Source organism: Phyllobates terribilis, unplaced genomic scaffold (assembly GCF_046119375.1).
Source record: "Phyllobates terribilis strain yellow unplaced genomic scaffold, ASM4611937v1 Scaffold_2__4_contigs__length_985480577, whole genome shotgun sequence".
NCBI lineage: Eukaryota > Metazoa > Chordata > Amphibia > Anura > Dendrobatidae > Phyllobates > Phyllobates terribilis.
The window spans coordinates 943186043-943199989 of NW_027362762.1; positions in this window are offsets into that span (position 1 = coordinate 943186043).

Below are 13947 nucleotides of genomic sequence, written 5' to 3' on the forward strand. Positions count from 1 at the left end.
CCGACCCGGAGCGTGACAAAGCAGGAAGTACCACCAGCCTGGTCGCAAGGCCTAGTACCCCCGGGCACCGCATCGCCAACAGCGCCCCCTACCTCCGCGGAGCCTCCGGCCTGGCCGCAAGGCCAGGTAGCCCAGGGCGCCGCCGTCCTAACGGTGCCCTTCACCTTCCAGGTGCCCCAGGCCTGGCCGCAAGGCCTGGGCAACCCGGGCGCCACCACCACCGCGCCCGCGCCCGCAATACCTAGGGTGCCACACCTGGGGGAGGACCTCTTCGGCCAGCTCACATGGCCGGACGGGCGGCCCTTTATCTGGCCCGAAGGGTACCCTGAGCTGGAGCGGCAGCAAAGACTAGGGCCCTTGTGTGAGCCCCTAATCCCGGCTCCGAAGCCCGTGGCTCGGGTCTCGCCTCCTCTAGCAGAAGCCCAATTCGTGTGGGACCCCACGGGAGAAGATTTGATGGGGTTCACCGGAGAAACTCGGGCAGCCGCAGCTGAACGTACAGAGTGTTGCCGTCAACAGCTGGCAGAGTTTAAGAGAGAACGGGAGGAGAGGCGGGTCAGAGAACAACAGGCCCAAATCCAGAGCGCGGAGCAGAAGAGCCGGACTAGGAGGAACCCCCGTGCAGCGCATTGTCCCCGCACCATCGGGACAGTGATAAAGTTCAACCCGCAGCATGGGTGGGGCTTTATTCGGGACCGTAACAACCGTGGTGACGTTTTTGTGACCCGCAGAGACGTCGAGTCCCACCTGCCGGAAGGTCACAAAGGCCGTGACCTCTACGTCGGAGACGAGGTCACTTTCACCCGGCACAAGTGTGCCAAAGGACCTTACGCCCTCCACGTACACCGCTTGACGGAGGAGGAGTTGCGGTACGGGGAGGAGGAGCCAGAGGACCCGGACGGGTCTGAAGTAACAACCAGCTATAAGCAAAGAGCAGGAGGAAGACGCCGTTGAGTGCGGCCGAGAAGTGTTGTAAATAGTTACCCAATCGGGGTATATAGAAACTGAAACTGTTGCTGCTGCTAAAATAGTCCCCGTTGGGACCAGTGAACTGTTTTACCCGTTAACCCCTTGATCCTACAGGCTGAGGACTGTGAGCAGCCATTCCCTTCCCTCTACCTGGCCGAGGACTGAGAGCGGCCAACTTTCAACTTCCCCTGTATATAGTTGCGCGTCCTAAAGCGCCCCCTACCGGTTTTATAAGAAAACCAGATTTTTCTAAGAGACTGTCGCACTTTTCCCGGACACACGTTGCACAGTGTCCGGAGGAGGAACCAGAGACCAGAGAAGTCTGCGAGAATGTTTTATATGAAAAGTTATATATAATGTTTATATGTTTTATATGTTCATATAAAAATTTTGTATGTTTTGGTGTTTTATGTCTTACAGCCCGAGGACGTGCTGTGATTTACCAGGGGGGAATGTAGCACCCTGAGGATTCGGCTGCTACAGGGGTATTGCACCTCAACCCAGAGGTGTGATATTCCACTCCCGGGTAAGGAAGGAGTGTGGAACTGAGCTCAGATAGACTGCATGCACTACATACATCCCATTCCAGAGGAGCAGGCCGACGGTACTCCCACTTAGAAATGTGCAGGTACAACCGAGCCTGTTCCTGGCTGGAGTGGGAGGGGGGTGGTACATCCCATGTAGTGTAGGGGCAGATAGGGGGAGCAGTCTGGGTAGTGATAGGAGCTCATTGGGTGCTGGTCACCTGAGCTCACACATAGAGGGATATATAAGGAGGGCACCAACTTAGATCAGGGTCAGACGCTGAGAACAAGTCAGTTGGAGAGGAGAGAGAAGGAAACAGCAGCCCTGGAGAGAGAGAGAGAGGAGAAAGAAAGAGAAAGACCCAGAGGGGGAAGACTGAAGGGACCCAAGAACCCAAATTAGAGCATCGGGTGAGGAGTCAGCAAGAGGGTACCGGAACCCAAGCTGGTGGGGGCAAAGACATTCCCCAGCCAGAGACCGGAGACCGTGGGCAGTGTCTGTCACGGTCACCCACCACATTCACCCCGAAGGCACACCACATGAAGGGTCAGGGAACCCAGGGCCAAGGGTGTCCCAAAAGAAGGCCCGAGGGAGCTGGACCTAGGTGAATCCCTGGTGGGGACGGCTGAAGAAAGGACAGAGGGAGAGCTCAGGGCCACGCTCCGGACTTGTTTGGGGGTTGGCTGGATCCAGGACCTGGTGGACGCAGCACGGCTCGGGTGGTCACTAGCAGCTGGAGTGACCGGAACATCAGCAGTAAGTAAACACCCTTAACTGCACAACCCGAGTCTGTCTTCATTGCCGACTGCACCGCACCACCACAACCCCCATCCTCTGCGCCTGTCCCCTCTGAGGCTATACCCCTCCCGTTGGGGGTTATCCCACCAAGCTGCGCATCCACCATCAGCCTCAGCGGACCCTGCTGCAGCGGCGGCCACAGTGACCGCATCACAACGGGTGGCGTAGTCGACACAAAAGAACTCTTATAACATCAGTAAGGACTGCCACATAACACTTAGCTTGACGCCCTGGGCACGGGACCGGGTCACAGCCGCTCGGAGACTACAACCCCCCATCTGATCCGGTGCCGGGTATTCCCCTCAAAAAGGAATATGTCCCAGGGGGCGCGTCATATACACTGCACAGTACCACTTCTCCTGTCCTGTATACTGGATGTAATTCTCAGTATCTGTATTATTCTGTATATATACACTGCACAGTACCACTCCTCCTGTCCTGTATATATACACTGCACAGTACCACTTCTCCTGTCCTATATACATACACTGGGCAGTACCACTTCTCCTGTCCTATCTACTGGATGTAGTTCTCAGTATTTGTATTATTCTGTATATACTGCACAGTAACACTTCTCCTTTCCTTTATACTGGGTGTAATTCTCAGTATCTGTATTTTTCTGTATATATACACTGCACAGTACCACTTTTCCTGTCCTGTATTCTGGGTGTAATTCTCATTATCTGTATTATTCTGTATATATACACTGCACAGTACCACTCCTCCTGTCCTGTATATATACACTGCACAGTACCACTTCTCCTGTCCTATATACTGGATGTACTTCTCAGTATTTGTATTATTCTGTATATACTGCACAGTAACACTTCTCCTTTCCTGTATACTAGGTGTAATTCTCAGTATCTGTATTTTTCTGTATATATACACTGCACAGTACCACTTTTCCTGTCCTGTATACTGGCTGTAATTCTCAGTATCTGTATTATTCTGTATATATACACTGCACAGTACCACTTCTCCTGTCCTATATACATACAATGGGCAGTACCACTTCTCCTGTCCTATATACTGGATGTAATTCGCAGTATTTGTATTATTCTGTATATACTGCACAGTAACACTTCTCCTTTCCTTTATACTGGGTGTAATTCTCAGTATCTGTATTTTTCTGTATATATACACTGCACAGTACCACTTTTCCTGTCCTGTATACTGGGTGTAATTCTCAGTATCTGTATTATTCTGTATATATACACTGCACAGTACCACTTCTCCTGTCCTATATACATACACTGGGCAGTACCACTTCTCCTGTCCTATCTACTGGATGTAGTTCTCAGTATTTGTATTATTCTGTATATACTGCACAGTAACACTTCTCCTTTCCTTTATACTGGGTGTAATTCTCAGTATCTGTATTTTTCTGTATATATACACTGCACAGTACCACTTTTCCTGTCCTGTATTCTGGGTGTAATTCTCATTATCTGTATTATTCTGTATATATACACTGCACAGTACCACTCCTCCTGTCCTGTATATATACACTGCACAGTACCACTTCTCCTGTCCTATATACTGGATGTACTTCTCAGTATTTGTATTATTCTGTATATACTGCACAGTAACACTTCTCCTTTCCTGTATACTAGGTGTAATTCTCAGTATCTGTATTTTTCTGTATATATACACTGCACAGTACCACTTTTCCTGTCCTGTATACTGGCTGTAATTCTCAGTATCTGTATTATTCTGTATATATACACTGCACAGTACCACTTCTCCTGTCCTATATACATACAATGGGCAGTACCACTTCTCCTGTCCTATATACTGGATGTAATTCGCAGTATTTGTATTATTCTGTATATACTGCACAGTAACACTTCTCCTTTCCTTTATACTGGGTGTAATTCTCAGTATCTGTATTTTTCTGTATATATACACTGCACAGTACCACTTTTCCTGTCCTGTATACTGGGTGTAATTCTCAGTATCTGTATTATTCTGTATATATACACTGCACAGTACCACTTCTCCTGTCCTATATACATACACTGGGCAGTACCACTTCTCCTGTCCTATATACTGGATGTAATTCTCAGTATTTGTATTATTCTGTATATACTGCACAGTAACACTTCTCCTTTCCTTTATACTGGGTGTAATTCTCAGTATCTGTATTTTTCTGTATATATACACTGCACAGTACCACTTCTCCTGTCCTATATACTGGATGTAATTCTCAGTATTTGTATGATTCTGTATATATACACTGCACAGTAACACTTCTTCTATCCTTTGTGCTGGATGTAATTCTCAGACTGTGCTCTTACTCTGTATTATTTTGGACATCTCTCGGGGGGAGGGGGGGGCGTGGTTTTATCAGGGGGCATGGTTTTATCAGGGGGCGTGGTTTTATTAAGAGATGTAACAAGTGTCCTTAAAAACTTTGGACCATCTGTGAATTTTGGTTCCAGTTGTCCAGGAAAAATCGAATATTAAGTTGACAACCCTAAGTCCAATGGCAAGGTGGGAATGGGCCCCCGTACCTCTTGGGCCCCTGTGCGGCTCCCAGATTGATAGGTCTGTCCCTGGTGTGATGTGTGGACACATCCATACAGTCATTAAACAGAGGTAACAAGATCTTTACACTAATAAGTACCTAAACCTTCATGTCAGATCCTCTTTGTTCTCTGTAAATGCAAACATTAACGAGGTGTCCTGACAATTAAAACTATCCCCTACTACAGGATGGGGGATAATTTACTGTTCACTGGGAGTCCGACTACTCCTTTCCCTTGATTGCTGGGGGTCCCAGGGGTCTCACCCCCAACTTGTATAGATAATGGATAACTTTCAATTGAAGGAGAACCCCTTTAATCCATCCAGGGGACAATTTGTTGCAATTGTGTACATGTTACCTGAACTGATACATTGTAACAAATAGCAGGACAGGGAGTCTCTTCTTGTTTTAGCCCCTGAACACAAACAAAAATGTTCTGATTCACTGGCAACAAGCAGAGATCTTCAAAAAAAGTGATATATCTTGAAAGGTGTTGTAGAAAATTAGAAAAACATGGCCGCTTTGTTCCAGAAAGAGCCGCTCACCTGTCTGCAGTTTGTGTCTGGTATTGCAATTTAGATTCATGGAACCGAATAGAGCAAAGCTGCAATTACAGACACAACCTGTGACCAGGCGTTGCGCTTTTTCTGGAAAAACAACAACTAGAGATGAGAGAATCTATAAAAAATCAAATCAAATAAATAACTTTATAATCTCCATTCCTCACTTTTTTTTAGCTGGTCCAACTGCCTAAGGAGCAGCCTCAGCTCCTCCACCTTGGTCTTCTTCCTGATGCATTCACGTAGGAAACTAAGTACGTTGCCCCCCACATAACTGATTGAGGTCAATCACAGGAGTCTGAATGGCCTCAGCACTGGAAGAAGACAAGTCCAAAGTTTAGGACCCCTGAGCTGCAGCCACGGTGGAGGTAGAATAAGAGGCGTGAGATCCAGTGAGAAGAGAAGATAAAGTTTATTGTTATTTTTTATTTTATTTTAACCCCTTCCAGGCCCCTAAAGGAAGCAAGCAAAATGCGAATAGAATTTGGATTTTTTAAAATTTGGAATTTTTGGGAGAAATTTGTAACAAATTTGATTTATTTAGAATAGTTTTGCTCATCTCTATGTAAAAGCCCTTTAAATGCATCGCTTTCAGGACTTGTACTTGTTGTCAGTGAATGAGAACTTTTTTATTGTATTCTGATACTTTCCAGTTTTTCATCTTCTAGCCCATAAATAAAGGTGGATGCCGGTTACACGTGTTGGAGGTACAGCAAACAAGGGATGGTCTTCTCGACTGTTACTTGCTTGACAGCTTTTTCTTCTTTTTGCTGTCACATTTGTCATTTGAAGCCAGAGATGCAATTCTTTTCATATGTGTAACCTAGGCGCAGTCAGGAGGACACTGAGCAAAGTCCGGGATGGCCCCAATCACTAGATTGACAGTGGGCTGAACTGTTTAAGTGTATGTTCACACTGAGTCTTTTTCTGAAAACTCTGTTTTTTAACCCCTGACTTGTTTCTTATATTTAGAACTGTTATTCCTAGAATTATTATTTAATGTCTTTAAGAATTCAGTGTTAGCATGTTACTCTTCACCTCAAAATGAAAAAAATAAAAAAAACTCCAAGTTTAGATTTTGGAGAGTCTCTGCTCAATTTCCATGCAAAAAGATCAGTGTACGTGCAAGGAACTTTGCAATATATCTTTATTAGTGAAGTATGTTTCTTTCTCCTCCTGGACTGATCTTTCATTCTCAAAATTCTCAATAAATGTCTTTAGTGAAACAGACTTTCTCATTACCTAGATAAGAGATGATAGTTAGTGCTCATAAAGTTCTATTGATAAATGTAACTGTTGCTTCAGGAGAACTTGCAGTGAAATGTTTTTGTGTTCTATGAGCTCCTCCCCCTCCATAGAATGTCTGTGTGTTGCTCTAGCTCCTCCTCTCCATAGAATGTCTGTGTTCCTCTAGCTCCTCCTCTCCATAGAATGTCTGTGTCCGCCTCTAGCTCCTCCCCTCCATAGAATGTCTGTGTTCCTCTAGCTTCTCCCCTCCATAGAATGTCTGTGTGTTCCTCTAGCTCCTCCCCTCCATAGAATGTCTGTGTGTTCCTCTAGCTCCTCCTCTCCATAGAATGTATGTGTTCCTCTAGCTCCTCCTCTCCATAGAATGTCTGCGTGTTGCTCTAGCTCCTCCTCTCCATAGATTGTCTGTGTGTTGCTCTAGCTCCTCCCCTCCATAGAATGTATGTGTGTCCCTCTAGCTCCTCCTCTCCATAGAATGTCTGTGTTCCTCTAGCTCCTCCTCTCCATAGAATGTCTGTGTGTTCCTCTAGTTCCTCCCTTCCATAGAATGTCTGTGTTCCTCTAGCTCCTCCCTCCATAGAATGTCTGTGTGTTCATCTAGCTCCTCCACTCCATAGAATATCTGTGTGTTCCTCTAGCTCCTCCTCTCCATAGAATGTCTGTGTGTTGCTCTAGCTCCTCCCCTCCATAGACTGTCTGTGTGTTCCTCTAGCTCCTCCTCTCCATAGAATGTCTGTGTGTTCCTCTAGCTCCTCCCCTCCATAGAATGTCTGTGTTCCTCTAGCTCCTCCCCTCCATAGAATGTCTGTGTTCCTCTAGCTCTTCCTCTCCATAGAATGTCTGTGTGCTCCTCTAGCTCCTCCCCTCCATAGAATGTCTGTGTGTTGCTCTAGCTCCTCCTCTCCATATAATGTCTGTGTGTTCCTCTAGCTCCTCCCCTCCATAGAAAATCTGTGTGTTCCTCTAGCTCCTCCCCTCCATAGAATGTCTGTGTTCCTCTAGCTCCTCCTCTCCATAGAATGCTATGTTCCTCTAGCTCCTCCTCTCCATAGAATGTCTGTGTGTTCCTCTAGCTCCTCCCCTCCATAGAATGTCTGTGTTCCTCTAGCTCCTCCCCTCCATAGAATGTCTGTGTGTTCCTCTAGCTCCTCCCCTCCATAGAATGTCTGTGTGTTCCTCTAGCTCCTCCTCTCTATAGAATGTCTGTGTGTTCCTCTAGCTCCTCCCCTCCATAGAATGTCTGTGTTCCTCTAGCTCCTCCCCTCCATAGAATGTCTGTGTTCCTCTAGCTCCTCCTCTCCATAGAATGTCTGTGTGTTCCTCTAGTTCCTCCCCTCCATAGAATGTCTGTGTGTTCCTCTAGCTCCTCCCCTCCATAGAATGTCTGTGTGTTCCTCTAGCTCCTCCCCTCCATAGAATGTCTATGTGTTCCTCTAGTTCCTCCCTCCATAGAATGTCTGTGTGTTCCTCTAGCTCCTCCCCTCCATAGAATGTCTGTGTGTTCCTCTAGCTCCTCCTCTCCATAGAATGTCTGTGTGTTCCTCTAGCTCCTCCCCTCCATAGAATGTCTGTGTGTTCCTCTAGCTCCTCCCCTCCATAGAAAATCTATGTGTTCCTCTAGTTCCTCCCTCCATAGAATGTCTGTGTGTTCCTCTAGCTCCTCCCCTCCATAGAATGTCTGTGTGTTCCTCTAGCTCCTCCTCTCCATAGAATGTCTGTGTTCCTCTAGCTCCTCCTCTCCATAGAATGCTGTGTTCCTCTAGCTCCTCTTCTCCATAGAATGTCTGTGTGTTCCTCTAGCTCCTCCCCTCCATAGAATGTCTGTGTTCCTCTAGCTCCTCCTCTCCATAGAATGCTGTGTTCCTCTAGCTCCTCCTCTCCATAGAATGTCTGTGTGTTCCTCTAGCTCCTCCCCTCCATAGAATGCTGTGTTCCTCTAGCTCCTCCTCTCCATAGAATGTCTGTGTGTTCCTCTAGCTCCTCCCCTCCATAGAATGTCTGTGTTCCTCTAGCTCCTCCTCTCCATAGAATGTCGGTGTGTTCCTCTAGCTCCTCCTCTCCATAGAATGTCTGTGTGTTCCTCTAGCTCCTCCTCTCCATAGAATGTCTGTGTGTTCCTCTAGCTCCTCCTCTCCATAGAATGTCTGTGTTCCTCTAGCTCCTCCTCTCCATAGAATGTCTGTGTGTTCCTCTAGCTCCTCCCCTCCATAGAATGTCTGTGTTCCTCTAGCTCCTCTCCTCCATAGAATGTCTGTGTGTTCCTCTAGCTCCTCCCCTCCATAGAATGTCTGTGTGTTCCTCTAGCTCCTCCTCTCTATAGAATGTCTGTGTGTTCCTCTAGCTCCTCCCCTCCATAGAATGTCTGTGTTCCTCTAGCTCCTCCCCTCCATAGAATGTCTGTGTTCCTCTAGCTCCTCCTCTCCATAGAATGTCTGTGTGTTCCTCTAGCTCCTCCCCTCCATAGAATGTCTGTGTGTTCCTCTAGCTCCTCCCCTCCATAGAATGTCTGTGTGTTCCTCTAGCTCCTCCCCTCCATAGAATGTCTATGTGTTCCTCTAGTTCCTCCCTCCATAGAATGTCTGTGTGTTCCTCTAGCTCCTCCCCTCCATAGAATGTCTGTGTGTTCCTCTAGCTCCTCCTCTCCATAGAATGTCTGTGTTCCTCTAGCTCCTCCTCTCCATAGAATGCTGTGTTCCTCTAGCTCCTCCTCTCCATAAAATGTCTGTGTTCCTCTAGCTCCTCCCCTCCATAGAATGTCTGTGTTCCTCTAGCTCCTCCTCTCCATAGAATGTCTGTGTGTTCCTCTAGCTCCTCCTCTCCATAGAATGCTGTGTTCCTCTAGCTCCTCCTCTCCATAGAATGTCTGTGTGTTCCTCTAGCTCCTCCCCTCCATAGAATGTCTGTGTTCCTCTAGCTCCTCCTCTCCATAGAATGCTGTGTTCCTCTAGCTCCTCCTCTCCATAGAATATCTGTGTGTTCTTCTAGCTCCTCCTCTCCATAGAATGCTGTGTTCCACTAGCTCCTCCTCTCCATAGAATGTCTGTGTGTTCCTCTAGCTCCTCCTCTCCATAGAATGTCTGTGTGTTCCTCTAGCTCCTCCCCTCCATAGAATGTCTGTGTGTTCCTCTAGCTCCTCCTCTCCATAGAATGTTGGTGTGTTCCTCTAGCTCCTCCTCTCCATAGAATGTCGGTGTGTTCCTCTAGCTCCTCCTCTCCATAGAATGTCTGTGTGTTCCTCTAGCTCCTCCTCTCCATAGAATGTCTGTGTGTTCCTCTAGCTCCTCCTCTCTATAGAATGTCTGTGTGTTCCTCTAGCTCCTCCCCTCCATAGAATGTCTGTGTTCCTCTAGCTCCTCCCCTCCATAGAATGTCTGTGTGTTCCTCTAGCTCCTCCCCTCTATAGAATGTCTGTGTGTTCCTCTAGCTCCTCCTCTCTATAGAATGTCTGTGTGTTCCTCTAGCTCCTCCCCTCCATAGAATGTCTGTGTTCCTCTAGCTCCTCCCCTCCATAGAATGTCTGTGTTCCTCTAGCTCCTCCTCTCCATAGAATGTCTGTGTGTTCCTCTAGCTCCTCCCCTCCATAGAATGTCTGTGTGTTCCTCTAGCTCCTCCCCTCCATAGAATGTCTGTGTGTTCCTCTAGCTCCTCCCCTCCATAGAATGTCTATGTGTTCCTCTAGTTCCTCCCTCCATAGAATGTATGTGTGTTCCTCTAGCTCCTCCCCTCCATAGAATGTCTGTGTGTTCCTCTAGCTCCTCCTCTCCATAGAATGTCTGTGTTCCTCTAGCTCCTCCTCTCCATAGAATGCTGTGTTCCTCTAGCTCCTCCTCTCCATAGAATGTCTGTGTGTTCCTCTAGCTCCTCCCCTCCATAGAATGTCTGTGTTCCTCTAGCTCCTCCTCTCCATAGAATGTCTGTGTGTTCCTCCAGCTCCTCCTCTCCATAGAATGCTGTGTTCCTCTAGCTCCTCCTCTCCATAGAATGCTGTGTTCCTCTAGCTCCTCCTCTCCATAGAATGCTGTGTTCCTCTAGCTCCTCCTCTCCATAGAATGTCTGTGTTTTCCTCTAGCTCCTCCTCTCCATAGAATGTCTGTGTGTTCCTCTAGCTCCTCCCCTCCATAGAATGTCTGTGTTCCTCTAGCTCCTCCTCTCCATAGAATGTCTGTGTGTTCCTCTAGCTCCTCCTCTCCATAGAATGTCTGTGTGTTCCTCTAGCTCCTCCCCTCCATAGAATGTCTGTGTGTTCCTCTAGCTCCTCCTCTCCATAGAATGTCTGTGTGTTCCTCTAGCTCCTCCCCTCCATAGAATGTCTGTGTTCCTCTAGCTCCTCCCCTCCATAGAATGTCTGTGTGTTCCTCTAGCTCCTCCCCTCCATAGAATGTCTGTGTGTTCCTCTAGCTCCTCCTCTCCATAGAATGTCTGTGTGTTCCTCTAGCTCCTCCTCTCCATAGAATGTCTGTGTGTTCCTCTAGCTCCTCCCCTCTATAGAATGTCTGTGTGTTCCTCTAGCTCCTCCTCTCTATAGAATGTCTGTGTGTTCCTCTAGCTCCTCCCCTCCATAGAATGTCTGTGTTCCTCTAGCTCCTCCCCTCCATAGAATGTCTGTGTTCCTCTAGCTCCTCCTCTCCATAGAATGTCTGTGTGTTCCTCTAGCTCCTCCCCTCCATAGAATGTCTGTGTGTTCCTCTAGCTCCTCCCCTCCATAGAATGTCTGTGTGTTCCTCTAGCTCCTCCCCTCCATAGAATGTCTATGTGTTCCTCTAGTTCCTCCCTCCATAGAATGTCTGTGTGTTCCTCTAGCTCCTCCCCTCCATAGAATGTCTGTGTGTTCCTCTAGCTCCTCCTCTCCATAGAATGTCTGTGTTCCTCTAGCTCCTCCTCTCCATAGAATGATGTGTTCCTCTAGCTCCTCCTCTCCATAGAATGTCTGTGTGTTCCTCTAGCTCCTCCCCTCCATAGAATGTCTGTGTTCCTCTAGCTCCTCCTCTCCATAGAATGTCTGTGTGTTCCTCCAGCTCCTCCTCTCCATAGAATGCTGTGTTCCTCTAGCTCCTCCTCTCCATAGAATGCTGTGTTCCTCTAGCTCCTCCTCTCCATAGAATGCTGTGTTCCTCTAGCTCCTCCTCTCCATAGAATGTCTGTGTTTTCCTCTAGCTCCTCCTCTCCATAGAATGTCTGTGTGTTCCTCTAGCTCCTCCCCTCCATAGAATGTCTGTGTTCCTCTAGCTCCTCCTCTCCATAGAATGTCTGTGTGTTCCTCTAGCTCCTCCTCTCCATAGAATGTCTGTGTGTTCCTCTAGCTCCTCCCCTCCATAGAATGTCTGTGTGTTCCTCTAGCTCCTCCTCTCCATAGAATGTCTGTGTGTTGCTCTAGCTCCTCCTCTCCATATAATGTCTGTGTGTTCCTCTAGCTCCTCCCCTCCATAGAAAATCTGTGTGTTCCTCTAGCTCCTCCCCTCCATAGAATGTCTGTGTTCCTCTAGCTCCTCCTCTCCATAGAATGCTATGTTCCTCTAGCTCCTCCTCTCCATAGAATGTCTGTGTGTTCCTCTAGCTCCTCCCCTCCATAGAATGTCTGTGTTCCTCTAGCTCCTCCCCTCCATAGAATGTCTGTGTGTTCCTCTAGCTCCTCCCCTCCATAGAATGTCTGTGTGTTCCTCTAGCTCCTCCTCTCTATAGAATGTCTGTGTGTTCCTCTAGCTCCTCCCCTCCATAGAATGTCTGTGTTCCTCTAGCTCCTCCCCTCCATAGAATGTCTGTGTTCCTCTAGCTCCTCCTCTCCATAGAATGTCTGTGTGTTCCTCTAGTTCCTCCCCTCCATAGAATGTCTGTGTGTTCCTCTAGCTCCTCCCCTCCATAGAATGTCTGTGTGTTCCTCTAGCTCCTCCCCTCCATAGAATGTCTATGTGTTCCTCTAGTTCCTCCCTCCATAGAATGTCTGTGTGTTCCTCTAGCTCCTCCCCTCCATAGAATGTCTGTGTGTTCCTCTAGCTCCTCCTCTCCATAGAATGTCTGTGTGTTCCTCTAGCTCCTCCCCTCCATAGAATGTCTGTGTGTTCCTCTAGCTCCTCCCCTCCATAGAAAATCTATGTGTTCCTCTAGTTCCTCCCTCCATAGAATGTCTGTGTGTTCCTCTAGCTCCTCCCCTCCATAGAATGTCTGTGTGTTCCTCTAGCTCCTCCTCTCCATAGAATGTCTGTGTTCCTCTAGCTCCTCCTCTCCATAGAATGCTGTGTTCCTCTAGCTCCTCTTCTCCATAGAATGTCTGTGTGTTCCTCTAGCTCCTCCCCTCCATAGAATGTCTGTGTTCCTCTAGCTCCTCCTCTCCATAGAATGCTGTGTTCCTCTAGCTCCTCCTCTCCATAGAATGTCTGTGTGTTCCTCTAGCTCCTCCCCTCCATAGAATGCTGTGTTCCTCTAGCTCCTCCTCTCCATAGAATGTCTGTGTGTTCCTCTAGCTCCTCCCCTCCATAGAATGTCTGTGTTCCTCTAGCTCCTCCTCTCCATAGAATGTCGGTGTGTTCCTCTAGCTCCTCCTCTCCATAGAATGTCTGTGTGTTCCTCTAGCTCCTCCTCTCCATAGAATGTCTGTGTGTTCCTCTAGGTCCTCCTCTCCATAGAATGTCTGTGTTCCTCTAGCTCCTCCTCTCCATAGAATGTCTGTGTGTTCCTCTAGCTCCTCCCCTCCATAGAATGTCTGTGTTCCTCTAGCTCCTCTCCTCCATAGAATGTCTGTGTGTTCCTCTAGCTCCTCCCCTCCATAGAATGTCTGTGTGTTCCTCTAGCTCCTCCTCTCTATAGAATGTCTGTGTGTTCCTCTAGCTCCTCCCCTCCATAGAATGTCTGTGTTCCTCTAGCTCCTCCCCTCCATAGAATGTCTGTGTTCCTCTAGCTCCTCCTCTCCATAGAATGTCTGTGTGTTCCTCTAGCTCCTCCCCTCCATAGAATGTCTGTGTGTTCCTCTAGCTCCTCCCCTCCATAGAATGTCTGTGTGTTCCTCTAGCTCCTCCCCTCCATAGAATGTCTATGTGTTCCTCTAGTTCCTCCCTCCATAGAATGTCTGTGTTCCTCTAGCTCCTCCCCTCCATAGAATGTCTGTGTGTTCCTCTAGCTCCTCCTCTCCATAGAATGTCTGTGTTCCTCTAGCTCCTCCTCTCCATAGAATGCTGTGTTCCTCTAGCTCCTCCTCTCCATAAAATGTCTGTGTTCCTCTAGCTCCTCCCCTCCATAGAATGTCTGTGTTCCTCTAGCTCCTCCTCTCCATAGAATGTCTGTGTGTTCCTCTAGCTCCTCCTCTCCATAGAATGCTGTGTTCCTCTA